The following is an 8,052-nucleotide window of genomic DNA, read 5'->3' as shown; positions in this document are numbered from 1 at the left end:
AGTTTGGTCATATGGGGCCATGCACCCAAGGGCTAGCCCCCCTCCCTTCGTAGGTCACAATAAATGTTAGTGATTTCCAAAGAGTGTTCACATGTGGATTGTTGTCTGGTGGTCAAGTGGGCGGTGACCTTGGTGGTCACATTAAATAATTAGCAACGACACGTTCACATGGGGCTGGTGGCAATGACCATTGATGGTCACAATAAACATAATGTTGGCAGTTTCGCATAGAACGTTCACATGGGGGGCAATGAAGTCTGCCTGACCCCCCAACCATGGTGGAAATTCACTTTAATAACCCGCCACCTTAGATTGTTAAGAAACATCATGTAAGCAGAGTGGTAAGGCTTGACATTGTTGAATTGGAGGTCCTGGGGTCAAGCTCGACCTCCGCCCTGTCCGCCATACCAAAATTTTAAAGTGTCATTAGGAGGACATGTGGCGGCCTCCGGTTTAGCCATGTGTCACCTCCTCATTGGCCCAAACAAAAGAAACATGGACCAATAGGACAATTCTACCAAAATATAATATTCCAAGAAAATTCCCCTTGCCACCTATTTTGCACGGATGCCCAGTCAGCATCCCTCTTAGCCACTTGTAAATTTTTTACATGTTTGAGAAAGTGAACATATCACGTTTTTGGGAGCATACGGTGTCCTTTTTGTGTGAAACGAGTTGCACTGGATTCAGGATGACAAGATCTACACAGTTGTTTAGGTTCCACACCATTCTAACAACTTGGAAATTTTGGTAAATTTTGAGCTCCTGATCACTCTTCCCCATTGAAAACTTTTGGTCTCCAAAAGTTCACTTTCAATTGTTCAGCATTTGAAGGTACAGTTCCTTCATTTTTCTGAACTCGATCCAATTGATGATTGTAGTTCCTTGACTTGTACTTGTCTTGGCTCTTTCTCAAGCTGAACTTGAACTATAACCTGATGAAAGAATTCAAGTTCAATGTTCTTCTGGCTTGTCTATGTCACTATGGCCATCCACAGCAACATCCTTCCCAAGAATAATTCCAATGGTGCTCTTCTGCAAAATCCTTATTAGGGATAAGATCCCAAAAAGACTTTGACAAATGAACCAAACAAGTTTCACATAGTGAATACTTGGATAACTGAGTGCTTAACACATTTATAGTATACTGAATGTGTTGCTACTACTCATACAACAGTTTTAAAATGATTTCTTAAACTACAAATAGAAATTCATTTTACAATATGGAATAAACTTGACTCCCAAATTTTCCATTCAAATTGACTATCAACAAGTCAAACTAGCATAATAATTCCCAAAGAAAACACTGTTGCATATAAGTGATTTATTTATGAACATCACTTTTACAAATTACCCAACTATGGGGATATGCAACTAGTGCAAAACAAAGATTTACAAACTTCAACTGGACAAATAGTCCGCCCATTTCTTACCCAACCAGGTAAATGAACCCTCTATTTGAACTTTTTCTTCTTCTGAAGCTGCTTCAGGGATGGTCGCATCTTGCGCCACTTTTTATTTTGTCGCTTCCTCTTCTAGTGCTTGCATAATTTGCTTGCCCTTGCCAGGATGAAGTTGTGGAAACAATTTCCAACACTTCTCGACCCAATGCCCACTGATATTGTAGTGAGTGCAAAATTTCTTTTGAGCTTCTCTTGGCTCACATGTCTTTAACCTTGGATGAGATTTTCTCTTTTCGATCTCAATTCCATTAGACATAAACATCTTCTTGATGATTGCTTTCCTTTTATAGCACTTATCTACACAATGGTTAGATGAAAGGAAAAAGGTGCATGGAAACACATTCTTCAACATGTTTTCCATTATAAAACCATTTTAATTAATCAGACGATTATACTTCTTTTTATTGTCTTTGGCTTAAGTTTCTTGTGTGAGGAACTTGCATGGCAAGAAGAACTTAGTTTTGTTTCTTTTTTAACTTGTTCATCTCTCTTTGGAGATGTTTTGCATTTCAATTCCTCCATATTCTTGAGGAACCTAGTGGATACCAATTCTGGATGAAAATCCCAACATCTTTCCTCCTCATGTCCTCTCTTATGGCAAAAGGAACATGAAACCCATGAGTTGTCACTAGAAGACCATTCTTGTTTTGCAGCATAGCCTAAGCCTTCATATTTAGGCCTCTCCTTTGCCTCAATTGGATTTTTAATGCCTTGATGGTTCACTCCAAGGCCTCCTCCCTTGTAACGCATCTTGGTTAAGAGCTTGGATCCAATCCCTTTACTATGTTTTTCAAAGGCTACAAATGAATTTACATCAACACTTTCATGTAAAAAAGAAGCATGTAAATGGTTACCATTCGCCTAATCTTTTGATTGACACACAAAGATGTTTTCAAACTCTCTTTTGATTTTGGATGTGTCCTCTTGGACTCTTTGGCTCTCTTCCTTCATCTCCTTGAATTTGGGTGATGATATAACCTCATCCTCCACATTATGTGGGAAAAAGGTACAAACTTGTCCATATACCTTCTCTGAGGGACTTTCTACACTAGCATTTTGCATAAGAGTTGTAGAAAAACATGAAGATTGTGGAGAACATTCTCCCTTAGAGAACATTCTCCTCTTGGAGGTCTAGAGCTTTCACCTTGAAATTTTGTATTCCTCTCTTCATAGAGGACTTTTACCATTTATGCCATGTCTAAGAAAACCTTTATAAAATCCTTCACATCTTCTAACATTCTTGGAGGATCTCCTCCTTGGGAATTTCTTTGCTTGAAGCTTCTACTGAAACTTGAGGTAGGGCTGGTGGTATAGATTGTAACAATCTTGCACTCCTTTCCAAAACCTTCTCCTCGCTTGAGCTTCAAACCACATTCACTTGCAAACAACAGTCAATTCCTCCTTGCACAAACAAAACCAGTGCTCTGATACCAACATGATATGAATTTGGAATATTAGTTTTCTATACTAAGATCCTCATCAGAAATACAAAAATGTGCTTGAAAATTTTACTCCAAAACAGCGAGTAAAAACATGAGTTTTTATGTGTTTTCCTAAGTTAATTTCATGAAAATACTTTAAACATGAAATCAAAACATTGAATGGAAGCATACATCAATCAATAATACACCAACCATTGTTAAATGAGTTCACCCCTCCTGGGATACATATACTTTGATCAACTCAAATGGAATGACCCCTTCTCGTTATGCTCAATGTCTAGAAAAAGAAGTGTACATTAAGTGTTGAAATGGAATGGTTAGTTTCTCCTTCAAAGAAACAACTTTTGCAAGAGTTCTCACTCCATACACATCTTAACCTACAGTGAAACATGTAAACCTTCAAAAACATAGGCATCTTACACTAAGACCCCATACTCCAACTTCAAAGAGCATAAACAGTACCACAATCCACTTAAAGGACAAAAACAAGTCTCTTCTCCAAAACACATATAGAGAAAAGAGGAATAAAAGCTACAACACTGATGTAATGGTTGTTGCAGACAGAACATGGAGGCTGGAAAACCCCTGCAAGGTAATCTCCATCTTCAAACTCCTCCATAAACTAAATCAACACTCTGGTTGACCATGGCACCCATAGACTTCAATATGCAAAAATCCTATCTAGAAGTGCTCCTTTGATTCTGAAACCTGCTCCAAGTCCAAAAAGTCCAGAAATGGCTACCTAGCCTCTTTTTACATCCAATTTGGTTGAAAACTGAGAAGTTATGACCTCTCCTAATCTATCCACTATTAGCTCTACAATTTGCACAAAATCTGGCATCATCCTACAAATTCACCCCATTTTCCGCTAACGGAGCGACAAATTCCCTAAATTTCGGGAAGATTTGTAGGACCGTTAATTTTATCGCCGAGGCCTTAAAAGCAAAAACTTGGTCATATGGGGGGTCATGCGCTTAGGGGCTAGCCCCCTCCCTCTGGCAGTCATAGTAAATGCTAGCGATTTCCACAAAGTGTTCACATGTGGGCTGTTGTCTGGCGGTCAGGTGGGGGTGACCTTAGAGGTCACATCAAATGATTAGTGAAGATGCATTCACATGGGGCTAGTTGTTAGGTCCCTATAATATTAGTGATTCTGCCATTACTATTGTTGTTGTATCCCTTATTATTATTGTTGTGCCCCTATTGTCCTCATATTGTTATTATTGTGCTCCATAGAATCCCTCTATTGTTATTTTTGTGCCTTTATATTACTATTTTTAGGTCGACTTGGTTATATTGTGACCCCTTAGACTCCTATATATAGAAAGGAGGTTTTGTCATTTGAATCATCAAAGAATTGTTCATTTGTGTAATGTAAAGGAGGTTGCCCCCTCGAAGAGGCTTATTTCTAAGGCATTGATCTATCTTTTCTATATTTTTGTGAGCTGGTTCCATAACATTTGCTATCGGAGCTATGGATTCTAGGGTTTCGCTGCCCCAAAACAAGTCATCGTGGAATTTTCACTCTAACGTTTTCGCTACGAAGTTTCCAAATCTACAAAAAAAACCCATTTGGGAAGAGATTGGTATGAACCTCTCGACCAAATTTCAGATCTTTTAGTGGTATAGTTTAGGAGATATGACCTGAGGAAGTTAGGGTTTTTGCAAACTCCATAATTTCATCTAAAACAGGTCATCGTGGAATTTTCACTATAACTCTTTCGCTACGAAGTTTCAGATGCAAAAACAAAACCCCATTTGAGAAGAAATCGGTCTGAACCTCAGCCTATGAATTTCAAATCCTTTCTCGCTATATTTTCGGAGATATAATCTGATGAAGTTAGGGTTTTTGTAGACCCCTGAATTACATTCCAAACAGGTCACCTTGGGAAAACCATCATAACGTTTGTTCTGAGCATCAGATTGAAATTTCGTAAGAAGTTTCAGAAAGAGGATTGCCTTTAGTTTTCTGTAAAACAGTTGCAGGTACTAAGGTCGAAATAATGAGACATGGAACGTTGTACGATTTCGCTCTACTGAACTATTCTATAATCAGGCCACCGTGGGAGATTTGGCATAACTCTTTCTTAGATAATCAAATTCTGATTGGACTTTCGGGGTTAGAAGAGAACTCAGAGAGCTACCGCAGGAAGAAATTTCAGAACTTGGAGATCTAAAATTACAGAGTTACAGCCATTTCAAGATCGAGCTCCTAAAATCAAGAAAAATCGAGATGGGGAAGTTTGATGGCAAGGATCCGATAAATTGGATACTACAGATGGAGAAATATTTTGATCTACATGTTGTACCACTGTTACAAAAGGTATGTATTGCATCTTCATATTTAGAACAAGATCAATTTTTATGGTATAAAGGGATTTGTTCTCGTAAACCACTTGTTACGTGGTCAATTTTCATGGAGGAAATTATAGCACATTATGAGGATACAAAGAGCAACACCTTCTTTAGGGAAACACCACAACAATTGGAAGAAAAAAGAGAAAGAGGGCTTTGTTACAAAGTGGAAAGAAAAATTATGACAACAAGGAAGTCTACCCCTCACAACTATAAAGATGGACGTGTTTTTTCTCTTGGCCTTCCACAACCTACAAGGGTTACACCACAACAATTGGAAGAAAAAAGATAAAAAGGGCTTTGTTACAATTGTGATAAAAAATACATGAAAGGTCATAAGTGTGCTGAGAAGAAATTATTTTACATTGATTGTGGAGAGGAGGAAGAAAAGGATCAAGAAACGTCAAAAGAAGAGTATATACACCAGGAACCAACCCTGGAGAAAGAAGAAATGAATCCGACCACATCTTGTAAAACATTGGAAATAATTACTACTTAAAATCTTAAGATAGAAGGACATATCAAGAAGAAAAAGGTTCAAGAACTGAAATACCACATCAAGATAGAAGAAATGAATCCGACCATATCTTGTAATGCAATGACCGGAATTACCATTCCTCAAACTATCAAGATAGAAGGACATATCAAGAAGAAAAATGTTCAAGAAGTGAAAGATCACATAGAGCATCTAGAAATGAATTCGACCATATCTTGTAATGCACTAGAAGAAATTACCACTACTCAAACTCTAAATATATAAGGATATATCAAGAAGAAAAAGATTCAAGCAGTGAAATATCACATCGAGCATCAACAACAAGTTCTCCAACTTTTAAAGGATAACGCCACTTTGGTACAGAATAGAATGAAACAATAGGCAGATCAACATCGCAGCGAAATACTTTTTGATGTAGGTGACTGGGTATTCCTATGGCTACAACCATATAAACAAATGTCCCTCAAGCAAGCTAAGAAGGATAATAAATTATCACCAAAGTATTATGGTCCGTACAAGGTGTTGCAAAAGATTGGTACTATGGCATACAAATTGGAGCTTCCTGCAGCTTCTCGAGTGCACCCAGTTTTCCATGTTTCATATTTAAAGAAGGTTATAGGCGACAAGCTCCCAGTTCAAACAATATTTCCAGAACTTGATGAGGAAGGAAAAATTATATTGGAACCAGAAGCAGTCATAGAAACAAGAACTTGATAGCTACAAAATCCATCAATTTTGGAATATCTCATCAAGTGGAAGAACTTATTCGCTGAAGATTCCACATGGGAGGATGAGAATTTTATACAAAAGCATCCAGAACTACTCAAGCGTTGAGGACAACACTTTTTTGAAGGAGAGGGGCATGTTAGGTCCCTATAATATTAGTTATTCCCCCATTAGTATTGTTATTGTATCCCTTATTATTATTTTTGTGCCCCTATTGTCCCCATATTGTTATTATTGTGCCCCATAGAATCCCTCTATTGTTATTTTTGTGCCTTTATATTATTATTGTTAGGTCGGCTTGGTTATATTGTGACCTCTTAGACTCCTATATATAGAAAGGAGGTTTTGTCATTTGAATCATCAAAGAACTGTTCATTTGTGTAATGTAAAGGAGGTTGCCCCCTCGAAGAGGCTTATTTCTAAGGCGTTGATCTATCTTTTCTATATTTTTGTGAGTTGGTTTCATAACACTGGTGGTGGTGACAGTTATTGGTGGTGGTGACCATCGACAGTCATAATAAACATAACACTGGCGGTTTCACATAGAGCGTTCAAATGGGGGGCAGTTAAGTCCACCTGAGCCCCCAACCATGGCGACAATTCACTTTAAATATAACCTGCCACCTTAGCTTGTTAAGAAACATCGTGTAGGTGGAGTGGTAAGGCTTGTCGCTGTTTAATGGGAGGTCGCAGGGTCAAGCCCAACCTCTGCCCTGTCCACCATACCAAAATTCTGAAGCGCCATTAGCAGGACACATGGTGACCTCCAGCTTAGCAATGTGTCGTCTCCTCATTGGCCCAAACAAAAGACACATGGACCAATAGGAATATGCCACCAAAATGGAATATTCTAAGAATATTTCAAGAATATCCCCCTTGCCACCTAGGTGGTATGGATGCCCAGTCAGCATCCCTGTCAGCCACCTGCAAATTTTTTACATGTTTGACGAAGTGAACAAATCACGTTTCTATGAGCATACACTGTCGGTTTTGCGTGAAACGAGTTGCACCGGATTCAGGACAACAAGATCTACGTGGTCATTTAGGTTCCAGACCATTCTGACAACATTGTATTTTTAGTAATTTTGAGCTCCTGATCAAGGATTGAACCTTTTGTGTTGTGCAAAAAATACACATTATACCTATTTCTAAGGAAATATAGGGTGCATGCCTTACTACCATTTTTGACACACCCTTGGACCTCTGGACCTTTAGATTACTTAGTTGTGCCACTTAAAATTTAGCTCTGTGAACATCTGGGACTCCACAAGGTTGTGCACCTCTTTCTACCCCTAGATCTTAGATTTCCCATATCACATAAACTCTATGGAAATTTAGTCTTGGTCCTATCCGATACTTTTTCATATGTGTTAAACTCCACTACCACTAAATGTTATGGATTTCGGAAGCAACATCTTCTCTTGGAAAAATATGGCCTCATGCTATTGTTCCACCCAAGTAGGGACCACCCTAAATAAACTAAGATTTTCATGGAAATATGGATAGATCTATATCCAATTCATTTTGTGATTCCACATGGCCTGTCTAACTAGATGCATTTGCCTACTAG

Source organism: Pinus tabuliformis, chromosome Q (assembly GCF_031772625.1).
Source record: "Pinus tabuliformis cultivar Carrire ecotype Pingquan chromosome Q, CPIR1, whole genome shotgun sequence".
Lineage (NCBI taxonomy): Eukaryota > Viridiplantae > Streptophyta > Pinopsida > Pinales > Pinaceae > Pinus > Pinus tabuliformis.
This window is presented reverse-complemented; position numbering follows the sequence as displayed.